This window comes from Microcaecilia unicolor, chromosome 9 (genome assembly GCF_901765095.1).
Source record: "Microcaecilia unicolor chromosome 9, aMicUni1.1, whole genome shotgun sequence".
NCBI classification, from domain to species: Eukaryota; Metazoa; Chordata; class Amphibia; order Gymnophiona; family Siphonopidae; genus Microcaecilia; species Microcaecilia unicolor.
Window position 1 is genome coordinate 227,410,744 of NC_044039.1, and position 21,914 is coordinate 227,432,657.

Consider the following 21,914-nt stretch of genomic DNA (forward strand, 5'->3'; position numbering starts at 1 on the left):
GGGTGGAGAGCAAGGGGGACCGGGGGGGGAGGGTTGTTTGCTGGATGCCTGGACATAGGTGGATGGCAGGGGAGGGCAGGAGGGTCGCTGGGCATGGGTGGATGGAAGGGAGGGGGTTTCTGGACATAGGGGAGGGCAGGGGGGGACAGGAGGGTCGCTGGACATGGGTGGATGGAGGGGAGGGGGTTTCTGGACATAGGTGGATGGCAGGGGAGGGCAGGGGGACGCTGGACATGGGTGGATGGAGGGGAGGGGGTTTCTGGACATAGGTGGATGGCAGGGGAGGGCAGGGGGGACAGGAGGGTCGCTAGACATGGGTGGATGGAGGGGAAGGGGGTTTCTGGACATAGGTGGATGGCAGGGGAGGGCAGGGGGGACAGGAGGGTCGCTGGACATGGGTGGATGGAGGGGAGGGGGGTTTCGGGACATAGGTGGCTGGCAGGGGAGGGCAGGGAGGACAGGAGGGTCGCTGGATATGGGTGGATGGAGGAGAGGAAAGTGAGAGAGACACAGAAGAAATGCTGGACATGGGTGGATGGAGGGGAGGGGGTTTCTGGACATAGGTGGATGGCAGGGGAAGGCAGGGGGGACAGGAGGGTCACTGGACATGGGTGGATGGAGGGGAGGGGGTTTCTGGACGTAGGTGGCTGGCAGGGGAGGGCAGGGGGACAGGAGGGTCGCTGGACATGGGTGGATGGAGGGGAGGGGGGACATAGGTGGCTGGCAGGGGAGGGCAGGGAGGACAGGAGGGTCGCTGGACATGGGTGGATGGAGGAGATGGGAAGGGAGAGAGAGAGAAGAAATGCTGGACATGGGTGGATGGAGGGAAGGGCAGGGGGCAGAGGAGGGTTGCTTGCTGGACATGGGTGGGTGGATGGAGGGGAGGGCAGGGGGGAGAGGAGGGTTACTGGACATGGGTGGATGGAGGAGAGGGAAGGGAGAGAGCAGAAATGCTGGACATGGGTGGATGGAGGGGAGGGCAGGGGAGAGGAGGGCTGCTAGACATGGGTGGATAGAGGAGAGAGAAGAAATGCTGGACATGGATGGAGGCGAGGGAAGAGTGAGGAAGGAGATGAGGGAAAAGGAAGAGAGGAGAAAAACTGCACATGGATGTAGAAAATAGGCAGAAGCTGGATCCACTGGACAGTCAAGTCTGCAGAGGACCCAGCTTTTACTTACGGATGTAGGGCAAGAAATGAAGAAGAAAGGCGGAAAGTAAAGAAATAGATGGAAAGGAAGCCCTGGAAACGGAGTTAAGAGGACAGATAGCAGCAGAATTGGATACTGGGCCAGCATGATCAGAAAAACAAAGTCACCATACAACAGAAGAATGGTCTAACGTTTGGCAATTAAAATTCAATGCAAAGAAATGCAAAGTGTTCAGTTTTGGAGGCCGTATCTTGCAAAGGATGTTAAAAAAAATGGAAGCGGTGCAAAGAAAATCTACGAGAATGGTATGGGATTTGCGTTCCAAGACGTATGAGGAGAGACTTGTTGACCTGAACATGTATACCCTGGAGGAAAGGAGAAACAGGGGTGATATGATACAGATGTTCAAATATTTGAAAGGTATTAATCCGCAAACGAACCATTTCTGGAGAGGGGAAGGTGGTAGAACGAGAGGACATGATATGAGATTGAAGGGGGGCAGACTCAAGAAAAATGTCAGGAAGCATTTCTTCAAGGAGAGAGTGATGGATGCTTGGAATGCTCTCCCACGGGAGGTGGTGGAAATGAAAATGGTAACGGAATTCAAACATGCGTGGGATAAACATAAAGGAATCCTGTTCAGAAGGAATTGATCCTCAGGAGCTTAGCCGAGATTGGGTGGCAGAGCCAGTGGTGAGAGGCGGGGCCGGTGGTTGGGAGGCGGGGAAAATGTTGGGCAGACTTGTACGGTCTGTGCCCTGAAGAGGACAGGTACAAATCAAGGTAGGGTATACACAAAAAGTAGCACATATGAGTTTATCTTGTTGGGCAGACTGGATGGACCGTGCAGGTCTTTTTCTGCCGTCATCTACTATGTTACTATGTAACAAAGGTAGAAAAAAATCCTTTTATTTTCATTTTAGTGTCTGGAATATGTCCAATTTGAGAATTTACATCTGCTGTCTTATTTTGCACTGGGTATACTGGAGCAACAGCTTACAGAAATTATTTATAATGAAAAAAAAATCACATTATTTTTTTCTCCTATACTAGTATAATATTTTCAATGATGTCTGTTTATATGTGCTATGGCTGGTATAAGGGGTGTGGCTAACATGGGGGTGGCTATAATAGGGGTGGAGTCATATGTGGTGACTCCGCCCACAATGAGTACCGGCACCTTTTTTTCTACAAAAAAAGCACTGGTATTGTATAGACCTCTATCATATCTCCCGTCAGCCATCTTTTCTCCAAGCTGAAGAGCTGAAGCTGATTTAGCCTTTCCTCATAGGGAAGTCATCCCATCCCCTTTATCGTTTTCGTTGCCCTTCTCTGTACCTTTTCTAATTTCACTATATCTTTTTTTAGATGTGGTGACCAGAATTGCACACGATATTCAAGGTGTGGTCACACCATGGAGCGATACGAAGGCATTATAATGTACACATTTTTGTTTTCCATTCTCTTCTTAATAATTTTATTACCTCTCCCAATCTTGCTTATTCTAGCATACATTTGGCTTTTTGTTCCTTTGGCTCATACAAATATCCAAAGATTTCCTCCCCCCTTTATATGTATCATTATATAATGCAGTATACAAGCTAATAACTTGTTCTAACAATGGGAAAAGTAGTAGAAAAAAAATACATCATTAAGAATTTAAAAAAAAACTCAAAAGAAAAACAAAACAAAGACATAGCAATCCTTATGCAATGCACCCTTGGAGTACTTAAGTACATAAGTGTAAAGACCAAAGGTCCATCAAGCCCAGCATCCTGTTTCCAACAGTGGCCAATCCAGGTCACAAATACCTGGCAAGATCCCAAAAAAGTACAAAACATTTTATACTGCTTATCCCAGAAGTAGTGGATTTTCCCCAAGCCCATTTAATAATGGTCTAATGGACTTTTCCTTTAGGAAGCGGTCCAAACCTTTATAAAACTCCGCTAATTTAACTGCCTTTACCACATTCTCTGGCAACGAATTCCAGAGTTTAATTACACATTGAGTGAAGAAACTTTTTCTCTGATTCATTTTAAATTTACGACTTTGTAGTTTCTTCGCATGTCCCCTAGTCCTAGTATTTTTGGAAAGCGAAAACAGACGCTTCACTTCTACCCGTTCAACTCCACTCATTATTTTCTAGACCTCTATCATATCTCCCCTCAGCCGCCTTTTCTCCAAGCTGAAGAGCCCTAACTACTTTAGCCTTTCCTCATAGGGATCCAATGCACAAAACACAAAGGAATAATAAGGAAATGACCACAGACCCACCCTTAATGACAAACTGTTTCGTCTAGGCCCATCACAAGCCCACTGGGAACCAACAACAAACAGTGCAATTGTTTTCTTAGCTCCCAGTTTCTGGAATAATTTACCACTAGATTTATGGTCAGAAGTTACCACAAAAGCAATTTAGGTCAAAACTAAACATTCACTTCTTTAATTTAGCATTTAATAATCCTCAAGCGCTGTTTAATGGGTAACAGCGGAACCAATGGCATTGTATGATTTTCTGATAGTGTGAATACTTCTGGGTTTTTTTTTAGGAATGACAGACTCTTTCCTATTTTGCTATGGAGTCATTTCCATTTTAATTGTAAATTGCCATGATTTGGCTGTTACCAAGATTGGCAATACAGCAACGTTTAAAAAAAAAACTTGAAAAACGATAAAAAAATCATAGGGCTCATTTTCAAAAGAGAAAAACATCTAAGTGGCATAAAGCAGCATTTGGATGTTGTGCTTGTCAAAACGTCCAAATCGCTATTTTTGAAACCTGTTTTGAGACGTTTATGTACACATTTCATCTGCAGTGCCTCCAAATCACAAGGGGGCACTGTCAGGGGCGTGTTGGGGACGGGATTAGGGCGTTCCTATCACTTGGGGTGTTTTTATGCCATAATGGAACAAAACCAAAATGTCCAGGACTAAAACTATGACGTTTTGAGCTAGACCCGTTTTAGTAACTATGAAGCCATAAAAAAGTGCCCTAAATGACCAGATGACCCACTGGAGGAATAAAAGAATGACCCCTCTACTCCCCCAGTGGTCACTGACCCCCTCCCACCCCCCAAAGATGTGAAAGAAACAGTACACATCAGCCTCTATGACAGCTTCAGATGTTATGGCCAGTCGTATTAGAGCAGCAAGAAGCCCCTCGATAGCTTAGAGGTAGGTGTAAGCGCACTGTAGAGAAGGGGACTCAGGCCCATAATCCACTCTACCTGTTACACTTGTGGTGGAACGTTTCAGCCCCCCAAAAACCTGTTCCTACATAAAGGTTACACCTGCAGCCATAAGGGCTATTGTAGTGGCATACTGTTGGGTACAGTAGGTTTTTAGTGGGTTTTGGAGGGCTCCCCATACAATGTAAGGGGATAACGGTGAGATGTGTACCTGGGAGCCCTCTAGGGTGGCCCCACTATTCTACTGGGATGTCTGTGTGGCCAGTCTACTATGAAGACTGGCTAATCCAAACCCAATGGCTTGATTTTGTGCATTTTTTACTTAGACCTTTTTTTTTTTTTTTTTTTTTCAAAAAAATGGACCAAAAAGATAAATGCACAGAGCACAAAAACATCTACCAAGTGGCCATTTTCGGAAGAAAAAAAAAAAAGATAGACAATTTGCTGTTTTTAAAATCGCTATATTTACTATTCGGATTCTGGTTGTTTTGAGCAAAACGTCCAAAGTTGGACTTAGACATATCGAAAATGCCTTTCCATATGTCAACAGATTAAGTAGACGCCAAATGAAAATAGGGGAACTAGTCACAGCATCCGGGATGACTGGAGACAGTGCAGACTGCTATTCTAAATTCCTAGCACTCAAAAAGATAGCTAACTTTTGGGGTTCAAAAATTAGATATCTAACTTCCTGGTATTTCACTAAATATTTATAGGAAAAATTAAGCCAAAAAAGACCACCAATCAGCAAAACCTCAGGCTAAGCTATAAATACAACTTCCTTCTCTTCTGGGTGATCTTAGCGACACTGGGAAATATCCTAGCTTTACAGTTAATAAACACTATCTTGAGCTTTAAAAAACATTTTCGAGAGCCAGGGACTTGGAACTGTTAAAAAGTTTATAAACTATTTAAGTTATACCTTGTTACCTTTTGCAAGTTAGAACTGATGTACATAGGTGTACTTTATGTTGACCTGGAGCATGCTGTAAGGTTCACGACGCTTCGTGTACTGTATTTTGTATCATATGTTTTAACTGATAATAAAGACTTCATGCAAATTAAAAAAAAAACATTTTCAAGAGCCAAACCCTATCCAGATCCAAGGCACAGATAATCAAGATGGTTGATAAGTGAAAACCTGAATCAGATCTTTACAAAACAAATCTGTCAACTTCAGACTGCCCATTATAAGTTGCTCATTATTTTGCATCTTAGTATTCATTCATTCATTCAGGATTTACTACATCACTTAAACTGACAAAGCAGAACAAAGACATTACACAATGTGATACCAGCAAGCGAGCTGAGCCTTCTCCGGAGTAGCCCCCATACTCTGGAATGCATTGCCTGAAAGGCTGCGCTTAACACAAGACTACTTCAGGAAGCAGGTGAAAGCTTGGCTCTTCAACAAAGCCTTTAAAGGAAGAAGTAACTAACTTGTTAGTCTCACTCACACACACAAGGATTGACTCGGGCTGCACATACTGCAGCGGGACATGTTTATCCACTCCTACTCCAGCTGAGGTAATATTTAACAATCTCTCTGAGCTCATGTGCAACTTTCTTCAAATCAATCACCTTACTTTCTAATTCTTCCTACTTTCTTACTCATCTATATGTTACAACTTTGCCTTACCCTTCACTACCAATTATAATGTTCTAGTACATATTGTGTTATCATTGTAAGTAGTATACCATGCCATACTTTGTATTGTTGTTCGAATATTTTTACTGCTCTAATTGCCTATTGCTCATGTTTGATCTATTCTTACTGTACACCGCCTTGAGTGAATTCCTTCAAAAAGGCGGCAAATAAATCCTAATAAATAAACTAAATAAATAAGTGGTGTAGAGACTATATAGTTATGGAAAAGAACTATAATAATGAATAGGAAAGAAATCATTCATATCATCATATATTCACCAGAGGCAGGTGAACAGCACAGCCAGGATCCGCCCAAAAAGTCCATAGACCATTATTAAATGGACTTGGGGAAAATCCACTATTTCTGGGATAAGCAGCGCTGCGTACGCCTTGTAGCGCTATAGAAATGCTAAATAGTAGTAGTAGTAATAAGCAGTATAAAATGTTTTGTACATTTTTGGGATCTTGCCAGGTATTTGTGACCTGGATTGGCCACTGTTGGAAACAGGATGCTGGGCTTGATGGACCTTTGGTCTGTCCCAGTGTGGCAATACTTATGTGCTCATGTAGATAGTATATGACTGCTGAAATAGCCAGGTTTTCATTGCTGATTTAAAACGTTTTGGAGAAACATCACTGCGAATGGTTAGGGGCATAAGTGTCGGAACAGGGAGAGCCACAGGTGCTGTGGCACCCTCAAAATTTTCCTCCCTCTTTCCACCTCAGTCTCTAGCACTTTTCTTCTTCCTCCCACGCTAAGTATCAATTTCGCCCCTCTCTCCACCAGGCGGCAATGCTGCAATCAGCTTAACAAAATGGACTCATAGCTGGCCTTCTGGCAAAGGGTCTTGGGCATCTGCGCACGCTCAAGGCCTGCTGGTTTCTGCCCCCCTCCCCCCAAAAGAGGTTTGGGGGCCGACTGCATAGCCATATTGTTGAGCAGATTGCTGTGTGGCAGTCAGGGGAGAGAGGAAAGAAATCAACACTTAGCACGAGAGGACAAAGAAAGATGCAATGGGGGAGGGGGGAAGGAAGGCAAGAAATACTGGATACCACATGCAGGTGGTTGGGGAAATTTTGAAAATGTGGGGGAAGAGGCAAGAAATGCTGAAGAAGTGATAAGTAAGGGGAAGAAAGAGAAATGCTGGACACTGGGGGAGAAGAAAGGCTGAAGAGGTGGGGGAAGGGAAGGAAGGCAAGATATGCTTGATTATCAAAGCGAGGGGGGGGAAGAGAGAAATGCTGAAGAAGTGCAGGGGGGAGGAGTGAAATGCTAAAGAGCTTGAGGGGAATTGAGAGACAGGGAAGGAGAGAAATGCTGAACCTGGGGTGGGGGAAAAGGTTCATAGATCTCAAAGGAGAGATATGTTGGATATCATAGGGGGAGGGGGTTTGAGAGATAGGGAAGGAGAGAAATAATGAACACTATAGGATTGGAGAGGGCTTTGAAAGGTAAAAAAGGAGAAAAATGATGGACAATATGGGGGATGGAGAGGGATTTGAGAGGCAAGGGAGGAGGAAAATGATGGACTATGGGGAGTGGAGGGGGATTTGAGAGGTAGGGAAGAAATGATGGACACTATGGGGGTGCGGGGGGGTTTGAAAAGCAAGGAAAGAGAGAAATGATGAATACTATGGGAGAGGGGTTTGAGAGACAGGAAAGGAGAAAAATGACAGAAAATACGGGGGAGGAGAGGGGTTTGAGAGACAGGGAAGAAGAGAAATAACGAGCACTATGGGGGTGGAAAGGGATTTGAGAGGCAGGGAAGGAGAGAAATGTTGGACACTGAGGTTGAAGAGGTATGGGAGAAATGGGGGCAGGTTTGAAAGGCAGAGAAGGAAGACAATGATGGGTATTACGGAGAGTGGAGGGGGGTTTGAGAGGTAGGGAAGGAGAGAAATGATCAACACTATGGAGGTGGGGAGGGGTTTGAGAAGCAGGGGAGAAAGTTAGATAACAACATGAGTTTTGCCATATTGGGACAGACCGAAGGTCCATCAAGTCCAGTATCCTGTTTCCAACAGTGGCCAATCCAGGTCCCAGAACAGTAAAACAGATTTTATGCAACTTATCCTTGAAAATCCTAGAAATAAGCAGTGGATTTTCCCAAGTCCATTTTAATTATGGCTTATGGACTTTTCTTTTAGGAAATTATCCAAACCTTTTTAAAACCCTGCTAAGCTAACTGCTTTTACCACAGTCTCCAGCAACAAATTACATTTCAAATTTATTGAGGGTTTACTACCCCACTCATCGCACGTACATCTAGGTGGCTTATATACTAAAAAAGAAAAACAGGAAACTAGAGATGGGGGCACTAGACTTGACAGAAAATGACAGGGGGTTGAACTACAATATTGAGAGGATAGAAAGGGTAGTTACAAGAGGGGATAAGTGTTATTCAGGTTCACCTCCGAGGGGATGGCGGATGCCTTAACTGTAGATGTCATGGCCCTATCTAAGGTATCCTGAAAAAGAAAAGATTTTAAGTCAATTTTAAACAAATTTCAGGACCTGTACTGAAAAAATAGCTGCCCAATTATGCTCATGAAAAATTTCTCTGAATGAGAGATCCACAAGACGATGTTGAGTTGATGATCTTAATGTTCATGTAGGAATGAATATAGGGGGTCAGGAGACGAGAAAGATATTGAGGTTCGCCAGAAACCAGAACCTTATGCACCAGGAGCAATGCTTTGTAGGTAATTTTTAAGGAAAAGGAAGCCAATGAGCTTCTTTAAAAAGTGGACAAATTAGATCAAATTTTTTTGATCTGGTAATCAGTTTAATGGTAGTATTTTGCATGGGTTGTAAATGGTGTATATCCTTTTGATTGAGGCCATTGTACAGTACATTGCAATAATCAAGTTGGGTTTAATTGATCTAATTTATCAGAGAATGAAGAAATATTTTCTCCAGTTTGTTTTAAAGTTACTACTTAGTAGCTTCGCTGCATGCCCCCTAGTCCTAGTATTTTTGGAAAGCGTGAACAAGCAATTCACCTCTACTTGTTCCACTGCATTCAATATTTTATAGACTTCTATCATATCTCCCCTCAGCCATCTCTTCTCCAAGCTGAAGAGCCCTAGCCACTTTAGCCTTTCCTTACAGGGAAGTCGTCACATCCCCTTTATCATTTTCATTGCCCTTCTCTGTACCTCTTCTAATTCCACTATATCTTTTTTGAGATGCGGTGACCAGAATTGTAGGCAGTATTCAAAGTAAGGTCGCACCATGGAGCGATGCAAAGGCCTTATCACATTCTCATTTTTGTTTTCCATTTCTTTCCTAATAATTCCTAACATTCGATTTATTAGTCATCTATACGGAACCATGTCAAAGGGTTCGATAAAATCTAAATACACATCTAGAGCTCTCCCTTGATCTTGTATCAGATTTGTCTGACAAGACCTGCCTCTAGTGAAAACATGTTGCCTCGATTCCTGTAATCCATTGGATTTGAAAAACTTTAACTATTCTGTTTTGATACAAGTAATAAACTTGAAAGAAAAGCACACTTAAGAAATGTTCAAAAATAGGAAAAAACAAAATCACAGCTGCAATAATATTTGCTACACAGTCGACCAAACAAAGGTCCCTAAAAGCATAGGGCATGAATAAAGAGGAAAAATCAAAGGAATAATACTAAGAGAGGTCAAAAAATACAAATGCATAATTAATCACTCCAAATAGTAACTCCTCTAACTACATTTCTCAAATCTTAATGCAAAGTCTCCACTTGTTTTGCTTCTAATAAAAACTGCAGCTGGTCAGGATTAAAAACAAAACAACAGGGGGAGGAGTCAAGATGGCACTGTAGGGGATTATATATATGTTTTTGTAAGAGGCCAATTTCCTACCTATGTACTCGCTTATGTCTAGGGGGCGTGGCCTCTGCCCAACATTAGCTGCATGGAAAATAACGGACAGACCAATGGAATATATTAGTTTATTTATACAGCGTTATATACAAAAATATAGAAAACTCTTATCAGCTTATAGCATCAGCAATTCCTGATTGCATGCACAATGATACCAAAAATAGAGAATAACTATGATTATCCTATTGGCTAAATCTGTAATGACAGATAACACAATACCAAGATCCTAATGATTACCACACAAATCTTATACTAGGCTAACAGCAACTAGAGATCATAAATCCTGACGTCACACATCTGATGGGTCCGAGCCCAGACTAATTACCTAACCCAGCCTGAAGGAAGTAAACTATGATCTCACCGTCCCGGTTTCCAGATCAGATTCCTTCCAATGCCTCAGCCGAAGGTCTCAGCGAGGTCACACAAGCTCAGGTGATGCACTTGTCTTGATCAGCCACAGATGATACAGACGCAGTATAGATCCTTTAGACAGCTGTAACCTGGGGAAAAGCTTTGCCAGGTATTATCAGTAAGTCTCTTAGGAAAATCAGGTGCTTGCAGAAATGCAAGTGTTATCTTCTTCTTTGCTTCTGTTCTTCTTCTTAGTTCTTCTCTCTTCTCTCTCCTCTCTGGAACTAGTCCTTCTGTTCCCGCTTCTCAGATCAATCCCTTTTCTGGGAGCCAATCAGAAATAATTCCCCCATGTACTCCCAGCATCTGTATGAAGCTTCCTTTGTCCGTCTTATCTCGTAAGCTCTCTCCCTGGGACAGGCATTCTCCCCCGATGCAGAGTGACCTTGGAGGTGGTGCAGGCTTCAGTAAATCTCTTACAAGCTGAAATGCTGCCTTCTGCACAGTGGGTAGCCAGACATATAGGTGAAAGGTTGCAGCGTCCATTTTGTCTGTAAAGGTGCTCTCATATGCACACAGGGTGGGTGAGATCACAGCAAATACTCCTACAGATTCCCCCCCTTGGAGATGGAAATTACTACAAAGGAGTAAAGGCCTTCTCCAACCTAACTACAAAAATAAGCCAGACAGTTCAGTCAGGATTCAGGTACAAACTTCATGGTCAAAACTACAAAAAGTTTCAAAGTAAATCTTAACTAATGCAAACTAACACTCTTCAAAACAGTTCAATTAAGCAAAATAATGTTCACAAGGAAATCACAAATGCTAATACAGCAAAATACTGAATAATAGAACCCGCATGTGCAGTTAGGCAAAAAGTCTTAACACATGAAATTAATCAAACAAATCATGAACCATAATCACATAGATCATGAAAATCACATCATGCAAAGCAAAGCATATTAGTACATAAAAGTGAAAACGGAATAAATTGTTGGCAAAACTCTGGTTAGAGGTAATTACATAAAGTCTTGCAATCTCATTGCCGTAGGTGACAAAGTGTTTACGCGATAGCGTAAATGACGAAGGTCTCTCCAAAACACTACAGCACACAGGAGCATGATGACCCACGAGATGGTCAAAAGTGGGATGACAACGTGAGTGGACATGTGGAACTGGATGACATCAGATGAACGACGTTTGTAATCTGCAACCTCGAGAGTCTCATGGTCAATAGATAATTCCACAGTATGAGAGTCTTTGGACTGTAAAAATGGTATAAGGTCCATAGCAAAGTCAATAGGATGTCCACGAAATACATCAAGCACTTCCAATTCAGAAACAACCGGGTCTGTGTCAAGATAAAACAGGGGAACTCCTCCTACGTGGGCAACAGCATACTTGGGTACAGCGATCACACAAACATTGCAAGGAAGAGTGTAACGGTTGATTACATCATGTTTCTGAAAGGTGACAGTAAGTTCAGTACTAGGTGTGCTAACTAACCATACCGTATCCAGTACTGCTACAGTGGTATCAGAAAAATCATCATATTTTGATACAGTGACCTTACACTTCTCTTGGACATTCTCTGTGGACAATCCACAAAGAGCTTCTGTTGTGTCTTTCAGGAAAGGTTTACCAGGGCATAGCCAATTAACATCTTTAGTTTTGTGGCAAAGGTCTAAGTTAGGGACCAAATAATGTTGCGGAGCATCCTGTTGGTAAGCAACATACTTAGGTGTATCAACATTAAGGTACAAATTCTCATGCCAGGTACCTACATTTACAACTTGTTTAAGCTGGTATACATTCTCAGGCATAATAAATGGCAAATTAAGGATGAAGGCAATTTCCATACGCTCCATATCCAAATAAAGGGGAAGGGCAGTACCTAAATGAAATGCAATTTGAATTTGAACCGGTTCAATAGACAAACGGGTAACTTTGGCAAAGGCATCTTTAACAACCTCAGATGGTATTAGGTACGTAGGTATCTGTCCCTGCATTAGCTTACTAACACTAGTATCTACTTCCCTAAATAAATCCTGGATAAGGTCCTTAACAGGTTGTATAAACACACGGTCTTCATTCATGGTACCTTTAATTGTCAACAAATCAGCTGTGTTAGCACTAATCTTATGTGTATGTAAATTCACAAGAGTGACCGTATCAGCAATAGTTTTACCCTGGGCAACAAGTTGGCTCTGTTGGACTACCAACTTGGTCTCAATGGCTTTCAAGTCTGCTTGGATGGCATGTATATTGGCCTGCAGCTTTTGGACAGAAACTACGTTGGCAACAGACATGGAAATACCAAAAAGTGAACCAATGGCCGAAAAAATCAAACCACCGGCAAGACCCAGAAAACGCTTAGATCTGGACCTGGAATTATAAGGTTGCATAGGTTGTACCATGACTTTGTCCAGTTGATGCAAAATGTTCTTCACTTGTGCACGGGCATTTTGCATATAATTGTGAAACCAGGCATGGGTAACAGCAGTCAGAGATAAGTTACTCATATTGAAATGTTTCAGTAGTACATGCATTGGGTCAAGGGACACAACTACTTTCTGGGGAACAATCTGGGACTGGGTAATCAGGAAGCCAGGGGTATCTTGCAGAACAACTCCAGACATGGGACCAGGTTCGATCATCTTGGACCACGATCCCAGCAGCACGGAGATCAAGAACACGATCATCAGGGTTCTTTTCTGCATCTGCAAGGTACAAAGAAAACAGACTATGCTGTTGGGGTGTTAGTACAGTTCGTTTCATCAACACATACGTCTGGAATCAAATGACTGGGATGACGTGGTCTCAACTGATTGATGTGGACCCATTTAAGGGTGTCTTCACCCTTAGTATTTTTCTTGAGGCAAATTTGGTAAGCCACAGGTGAAGCTTTTTCCACTATTGGGAATGGACCACGCCAACTAGGCAGAAACTTCCTTTCTTTAACCTTGTTTCTGGCAAAATTGAAGTAGAATACCTTGTCGCCAATTTGGTATTCTTTGGAGGTAGTCCCTTGATCATAATAGGCTTTTCTACCTCTAGCGCTACTTTCCAAGTTTTTCTGAGCAAAGGCAAAGGCACTTTGCAAATGCTTACGCAAATGGGTGACATATTCATGAGTGGAGGTAGCACTGGACAAGTTCACATCATTAGTCCTGTACAACAAATGAATTGGTAATGTCATTTCCCTACCTGTCATCATCTCAATGTGAGTAGTACAAGCATCAGCCTGTTCCACTTGCTCTTTTACCATAGCATCAAACTCTGAGAAAGGTTGGTTGGATGAAATTTCCACCTGTTCTTCAATGTCCTCCTGCAAGGTTGAGGTTTCCACAGAATTCACCCTTTGAGGCTTCTGAGGTACAGACATTTCCCTGGACTGAAACAAGAAGTCATCTTCCACCTGTACCTGAGCACACGTCGCATCATAGGGCCAAACAAACTCGAGAGATATGAGGCCCCTGGGAGAGGTAAACCAACTGTCAGTCGTCTCCCCCCCCTGGCAGGTGTCCCAAGAAGAAGGCAGCCTGCCAAGGATAGGCAAACTTACCTCGACATCATGGAAGGACTGGCCAACCAGAAAGCCAAAAGAATCTCCAGCAGATAGCTCAACTTCAGCAGACTGTGGATTGGTGACCAACAGGTATAAGGTGGTACCGGTGATCTCCAAACATGGCAGAACACCAATTGTCAATCCAAGGTCTCGAAAGTGGGCATGTGGGTTAAAGAACACTACATCATCCAGCAGACGTTGTCCTTGAGCGAGGCGAAGCTTGAGGGAAAAATCCCGAACTCTTCCTGGAATGGTTACATCCTTGTCACAGACTACCTCACAGACCTGGGGAATGGTCTGTCCAGACTTCAAACAAACAGCCGTAGGTTCAAGTTCCACTGGGTTGTTCTGCATTCTACTCCACAGGACAAGATTCACCAGGTCCACATAAACTCCCAGTCGTACAAGGCAATCTGACCCCAAACATAAGGGTTCCCTCAAGCCCCGGACAATAGAGAAGTGGTGAGTGAATGTCTTCTTTCCCACAGTCAAGGGAAGGCCACATATTCCGTCAAGCGGCTTGGAGCCTTGTCCCGGTACCTGTACCGAAGTAGAGGAACATCTGCTGAAGGGAAGTTGTACAGACTTACGAATTTGGCTGTACAAAGAGTCACTGATGTAGGAGAGATCACTAGTGAACAGTAAAGTAGCTTGAAGCAATTGGGTGTTAGCCACTTGAACTGGTATGGTGAATTCATCGCCTTTCTGGGTGATGACAGTCACCTTGCAAGGATGAGCAAAATCAGGAGCAGAGATAGGAGATGAGATTTCAAGTGATGCTGAGTCCTGTGAAACAATCTCTAGTTGGTCCGCTTGTTGCACCAGCTCTTCATGCTTCTGACCCCCTTTTGGTGCATCTGTCAAAGGAGGCTCCCGCATGGGCGGATCCGCGGAACACCGGAGATCAGTCCGCAGGGGAGTGTCCTGTAGCTCCACAGAGTTGGCATCACTGACTGTACGCCAGTATCTCCCTCGCACATATTTAAGGGGTCGAGTGACTTTAGACCAGATCGTTTCCTCGTCATAATCCAAAACAGGCCGAAATCTCTTCAAAAGGTCATTTCCAATCAGAAATTCTTCACCCTCACTGGTAGTGATGATGGCTGGGTGCCTAACGGTCATCTGTCCAAGCTGTAAAGATAGCCAAACCTGTCCCACAGTTCCAATACTTTGATTGCCATAGGCCACCAGTGACAAGTCGCACGGTGTGACATGCAGCACATCCTGACCCCCCCCTAGAGATGCCTCTAGTTTCTGAAACAGGCCCTGGGTGACCAAAGTCACCTCTGAGGCTGTATCCAGGAGACCTTCACAGGAAAGTACTTGTTGAAGTAACAACTCCACGGTATATCTGTAACCTTTAGATATAAGCTTACCTAGAAAATACCTGACTTCCTGGGATGAGTCTTTTGAAAGAGGCCCTTCCGGGTTCGAGGGATGAGACGCAGCATGGTTCACGGGGGACTCCTCACTGATGGACGACAACGCATCCACGTGGACAGTGGGGACGCTTGCGGTAACAGATTTTGTGGCCACGTCTAGTCATGCTTGTTCTTCCTCCGAAGAGGATGGCTGTTCCACCTCAACAGATGTAACACTAAGCCCCGGAGGGGTCGGCGGTCTAGAAGACTGGTCCTTCTGCTTCTGGAATTTGACCTTCTTATGAGATGGAGGTGTCTTAGGTACATTGCTAGACTCCGCGATTGAACATCTTGCCATCAATTGGTCCAGCTGAGCTTGCATAGCGCGGATCTTCTCTGCATTCCACTTCTTTTGATTAAACCGCTTCTTTTTAGGGTGTTGCTGTCCCTCCTGTGCAATAGGGGGCGCTGCATCCCGCGGCAGGGCCTGAAAGCCCGGCGGCGTAGTTGGTCTCGGCGCTTTGTTTTCCAGAGAAAGCGTGGAAGTGACCGCACAAACAGCGGGTGGTATCACCCTGTTGCGACTCTTGGATGCCGGTTTAGGAGTCTCTGCGATTGGCTTGGCGCGGCAGATTTCAAAAATTCCTTCAGCCTGCTTTAGAAGGCTGGAATAGGGTTCTGCGTTTTTTCCTGCCAATGGAATCTTTATCGGATCAGGCAGACCCTGTATAAAAAGTTCCCTGAAATCACCAAATTCAAGATCTTTAGAGTCAGGCGGGACCCCCCCCTGATAATATGCATGCTTCAAGCGATGGGCCCACTCCCGCGGACTCTCCTCCGGCTTACAACTAATAGTATACGCTGCACGCTTAGCTTCCAGAGAGTTGGCAAAGAGACCGTAGCGCTTTGCTAAGGCTTGCTCCACTGACCGTAAATCAGGGTTATCAGACATGATCAAATCTAGAACTTCATGGCACTCGGTACTAAAGGTCCATTTGAGGAGGGCTCTGATATCATTCTCAGAAGAGACGTGCATGGTTTGCAGGAGTTCATGCACTGCCTTAAGATGGGTTTCTATGGATACCAAGGCAGACTCTTTAAAAGGCGCTATTACGGTGCGTAGCATCTTTATAACATATGCCTGCCTCTCCATAGACATTCCTTTCTGGGGTTCCGGCTTGACATGCCGCTGATCACTACCAGGTGTAGAGAACCTCGGGGCAGGTGCGTTGCTAAAACTGGGTGGATCTGCCGAAGGCTGAGGCCCTGAGCTAGGCACCTGTCCAAGTGAGCTGATGATTTCAGCCGGCAGTCCCTGGGCCCGTGCCCCCAATGGGTGTGGCACTGTCTCGGGTCTGCTGCTTCGTTCACCAGCCACTATGGGGCTGAATTGTACAGAGGGGCGGGAAAGAGCCGGAGCCATGCCCCCAGTGGGTGTGTTTAACTCGGGTCCCTCCCGGCTCACGTAACGGTTCATTTCGGGAGCTGGGCTTGGGTGACCCACAGCAAAACTGTCGGGGAATTCTAAGGTATACGGCACTTCTTCCTGCGCCATGTGCGTAAGCTCTTGCTGCATTGTGGAAATCTTTACAGTGCACTCATCTAATGCTTTAGACAATGAATCCCTGTCCTTCACTGTACATTGTAATTGCAGTGAGACTGTCTCCTGCTTTTCTTTTAACACCGCCAACTCTAGCTTGGCTGCGTGCCAATTTTGAAACACAGACATAGATTGTTCTTGAGTGGCCACTAGCTCCCTGCGCAACTCACTCTGAACACCTTCTGAGACCTGTTTTAGCTCCCGATTTAATGTCCGCAACTTATCTGTTTCCCCAATCTGGTTGTGTAATGCACCCGTCACCCGAGAAAATTTCTCTTGCACCGCATCAAAAGACACGAGGTACTGGGCAATTTCCTGCTTTAATGTGTAATTAAGTGCTTCACAATCAGTTAGGTCACACTGCAAAGTTTTACACTTATCATACAGTGTCTGGCACTCCGTACAAATCTCTTCAGAGGAGTCAGGTGGGGCGGGGCTTACATTGGTCCCTGCTAAAGCAGATCTGGCAGTGTCTAAATCAACTCGTAATGCAGCTAACTCACTGTCTCGCTCCTGGACAGTTTCCCTAGTCTGGGACAAATCTAACTGCAACTCTGCTATGCGATCTGTTAGAGGTACAGATATCTGTCTTATCTCATTCATCAAAGAGTCCTTGACTGCCAAAAGAGACATGCCCAGTTCACAAAGCATCCATTGTGACAAATGCTGTTTCTCTTTTATAATTGTATTTAAAACCGTAGCATATGCTTCTGAGCTATTCGGTGACCTGCTACCAAATAAAGCACGTACAGACTCTATTGTAGGAGGAGCTGGTTTCGCCTTACTATGAGAGAGCGGCAGTAATATCTTAAGCACGCCCCTCTCCTGTTCACTCAGAAGAATTTCAGGCAATGTGCCAACAGTGCCGGTCGCCATGTTAAAGACTAAACACACCCTGTTCCTTCCTTACAGAGTTAGAGAAACCGTTCTTCTCTTTTTGGAGCTCAGAGTAATAAATCTGTCAACCAATTGCAGCAATAAAACACAGCTGTATAAACAAAAGTCTGTCGTTTTAGCTAGGGTGGAACTGCAGTTCGTGCAGAGAGAAACAGAAAGTCAAACCAGCTTTCTGAAAACACTCAGAAAAAGTTTTAAATTCTGCTGGTCCTGCACTACCGTCCCGGACGAGAGCCCCAATTTGTAGGGGATTATATATATGTTTTTGTAAGAGGCCAATTTCCTACCTATGTACTCGCTTATGTCTAGGGGGCGTGGCCTCTGCCCAACATTAGCTGCATGGAAAATAACGGACAGACCAATGGAATATATTAGTTTATTTATACAGCGTTATATACAAAAATATAGAAAACTCTTATCAGCTTATAGCATCAGCAATTCCTGATTGCATGCACAATGATACCAAAAATAGAGAATAACTATGATTATCCTATTGGCTAAATCTGTAATGACAGATAACACAATACCAAGATCCTAATGATTACCACACAAATCTTATACTAGGCTAACAGCAACTAGAGATCATAAATCCTGACGTCACACATCTGATGGGTCCGAGCCCAGACTAATTACCTAACCCAGCCTGAAGGAAGTAAACTATGATCTCACCGTCCCGGTTTCCAGATCAGATTCCTTCCAATGCCTCAGCCGAAGGTCTCAGCGAGGTCACACAAGCTCAGGTGATGCACTTGTCTTGATCAGCCACAGATGATACAGACGCAGTATAGATCCTTTAGACAGCTGTAACCTGGGGAAAAGCTTTGCCAGGTATTATCAGTAAGTCTCTTAGGAAAATCAGGTGCTTGCAGAAATGCAAGTGTTATCTTCTTCTTTGCTTCTGTTCTTCTTCTTAGTTCTTCTCTCTTCTCTCTCCTCTCTGGAACTAGTCCTTCTGTTCCCGCTTCTCAGATCAATCCCTTTTCTGGGAGCCAATCAGAAATAATTCCCCCATGTACTCCCAGCATCTGTATGAAGCTTCCTTTGTCCGTCTTATCTCGTAAGCTCTCTCCCTGGGACAGGCATTCTCCCCCGATGCAGAGTGACCTTGGAGGTGGTGCAGGCTTCAGTAAATCTCTTACAAGCTGAAATGCTGCCTTCTGCACAGTGGGTAGCCAGACATATAGGTGAAAGGTTGCAGCGTCCATTTTGTCTGTAAAGGTGCTCTCATATGCACACAGGGTGGGTGAGATCACAGCAAATACTCCTACAGCACCGACACGCCGAGTGTAGCGAGACCATCGGAGAGTTTGCTGTTTAAAGATACTCTTTTTTTTCTCCTACGATATGCCACATTCTAAAAGAAAAGGGAAAGTTACAGCCTTACCCTCTCAGGCTCGTACATCATCCCCAGCACAGCGAACGCTAGATGGCTTTGCAGTTTGGCGTCCACCCGAAGAAACCGGAGTAGTTCCGCTAGACGCAGGGGCAGGGAGCCCAGCGTCACTGGAGTGTGAAATCTCTATCTCCTCCGGAGACTGGTAACCCGCCTTGTCCTGCCGAACTCCGAGAGGAGAATGCTGTCTTACACCCCCCGGAGGTCGGAGAGGTTGAGGTCAGTGGAGGGGGTTCTCCCTCGGAGCTGAAAACGGCAATTCATGTCAGTCTAGGAGGGAAAAGCTTGTCTGACCCTCCCAAGGCGGTGACACTCAACACTGTTTGGCAGGCCATGGAAAAAATGCAAGCCCTGATTGTAAATTCTACTCAAGAAACAAAGAATATCATTTCCACAGTTGACCAACTTTCTAAATCAGTGGATAAGTTGAAGCAAGACTTTAAAGACCAAGTGAAGAGTTCTCATGATGAAGTTGAAAAAATTAAAGAAAACGTTTTAGTGGTAATGAAAGACAATACAAGTATTCGTCAAAAGATTGAACAAATCGAACATTATAACCGACGATTGAATATGAGGATTTTGAATTTTCCAAAACCGATAGGAATCTCACCATTGGAATTATTTAAAAAATTCCTTGTTGAAAATTTAAAATTTTCTCCTCAAAATATCTCTCCAATAAATAAGATTTTTTTTTCCTTCCTACAAAGAAAAACCAAGATGGGATCCCTGGAGATACGGAACAAGAAAAATCTGAGGAATTGAAAGACATTTCATTAATTTTGGAAGATTCATTAACTGAGGTAACAAATAGAGCTACTCTTTTGATTTCCTTTGTATTCGAACAAGACTTTAATGCAATTTTAAAGTTATACTTTAAGGATACTCAGCAAAAGTTTTGTGGTCAGAAATTATGGATCTTTCCAGATGTTACAAAAACAACACAACAAAGAAGAAAGCAATTCCTAGAAATGAGAGAAGAAACGAGGTCATTGGGGGCAATCTTTTTACTAGCATATCCATGTAAATGCATTGTTAAATATCAGGGTATTAAGTATATATTCTTTGTACCAAACCAACTGAGAGAATTCATAAATCTGAAAAAGATTGTTGAGACATAATACCAGTACAGTAAATATAAGGTGGTGGTTGTTAGGACATTAAGCCTTTCCTCTTTACTTGTTTCATATTAGATTCCCCTGAATCTGTTTAAGTCCCCCCCCCCCCCTCAATATTGTGGTCTAAGGAAGAGACATTGTGAGTTAACTCAAATACCTTAAGTTTCTTATAGAGAAATGATACTATATCATATAGGTGTCACATATGTATCTTGTGCTGCTTGTAACAAGATCAATGCTTGTGAAATCTTAAAAATTGCATAAATAAATAAACAACAACAAAAAAGAACATCTCTTTTAGAGGAAATAACTACTGAACATTTACAGGGATAGTGGAGCTGAAAAGTGCCCACCAAAGACTGGACTCGCTGTCTTAAAAGTTACAATTTTCTTTCTTCTCTCGAGTTGATGTGGAGGGGAATAATCGAAAGGGATGCCCAAGTTTTGCTGAGGACGTCCTCGCTAAACGTCTCGGTGGAGAGGGGGGAAACCCGTATTATCGAAACAAGATGGACGTTCATCTTTCGTTTCGATAATACAGTCGGGGATGCCCAAATCTTGAAATTTAGGTCATCCTTGGTTGTTTCTGATTTTCGGCGATAATGCAAACCAAGGACGTCCATCTCAGAAACGACCAAATGCAAGCCCTTTGGTCATGGGAGGAGCCAGCATTTGTATTGCACTGGTCCCCCTGACATGCCAGGACACCAACTGGGCACCCTAGGGGGCACTGCAGTGAAATTCATAAATTGCTCCCAGGTACATAGCTCCCTTACCTTGTGTGCTGAGCCCCCCAACATTCTGTTACATTTCTTTGAAGGGGTGAACAAACATGTGGATAAAGGTGAGCCAGTCAATATTGTGTATCTGGATTTTCAAAAGGCATTTGACAAAGTACCTCATGAAAGACTCCAGAGGAAATGGGATAGGAGGTAGTGTCCTATTGTGGATTAAAAATTGGTTAAAAGATAGAAAACAGAGTAGGGTTAAATGGTCAGTATTCTCAATAGAGAAGGGTAGATAGTGGGGTTGCCCAGGGGTCCGTGCTGGAACCGCTGCTTTTTTAGTAGACTGGCCACACAGACATCTCAGGAGAGCAATGGGGCACCCTTTGGGCACCCTATAAAAGCACCCAGGTGCACATCTCATTGTTACTCCCTTGTCTGCTGAGCCCTGCAAAATCCACCGCCCCCAACTGTACATCACTTCAATAACCCTTAGGGGTGAAGGGGTCACTATCTGTGGGTACAGTAGGTTTTTGGTCAATTTTGGAGGGCTCACACTTTCCAACACAAATGCGACGGGTAGACTGAGATATGAGCCTGGGTCCCCGTCTCTACAGTGCAGTGCAACAACCTCCCTCCTTCAGGGACTTGCTCGCTGCTCTACTATAACTGGCTATAAAATCTGAAGCTGTCATAGAAGCTATTTTTATTCACCTCTTTGGGAGGTGGGAGGGGCTCAGTGATCACTGGAGGAGTAAAGGGGTGGTCATCCCTGATTCCCTCCAGTGGTCTTCTAGTCATTTAGGGCATCTTTTTGCACCTTATTCCTTCTAAAAACAGGTCTAGATCAAAATGTTGACGTTTTAGCCCTCGATGTTTTCGTTTTGCTCCATTATGGTATAAAATGTCCAAGTGTTACTATTATTTCAAACTAATTTGGGTAATTAGAACTTAAGTTAAGAAGGTTTGGAATTTCCCAGTTTTTTTTATATAAAATGTCCAAGTGCCAGAAACACCCTAAACCCACCCCCGAAACA

At 43.8% G+C, this 21,914-nt stretch overlaps 1 protein-coding gene across 1 annotated transcript in view; it reads right to left on the reverse strand.

The window, feature by feature from the left end:
• Positions 1-21,914, reverse strand: part of COQ6 (coenzyme Q6, monooxygenase) — a 179,608-nt gene that overhangs the window by 92,152 nt on the left and 65,542 nt on the right. The gene's annotated exons all lie outside the window — the stretch shown is intronic.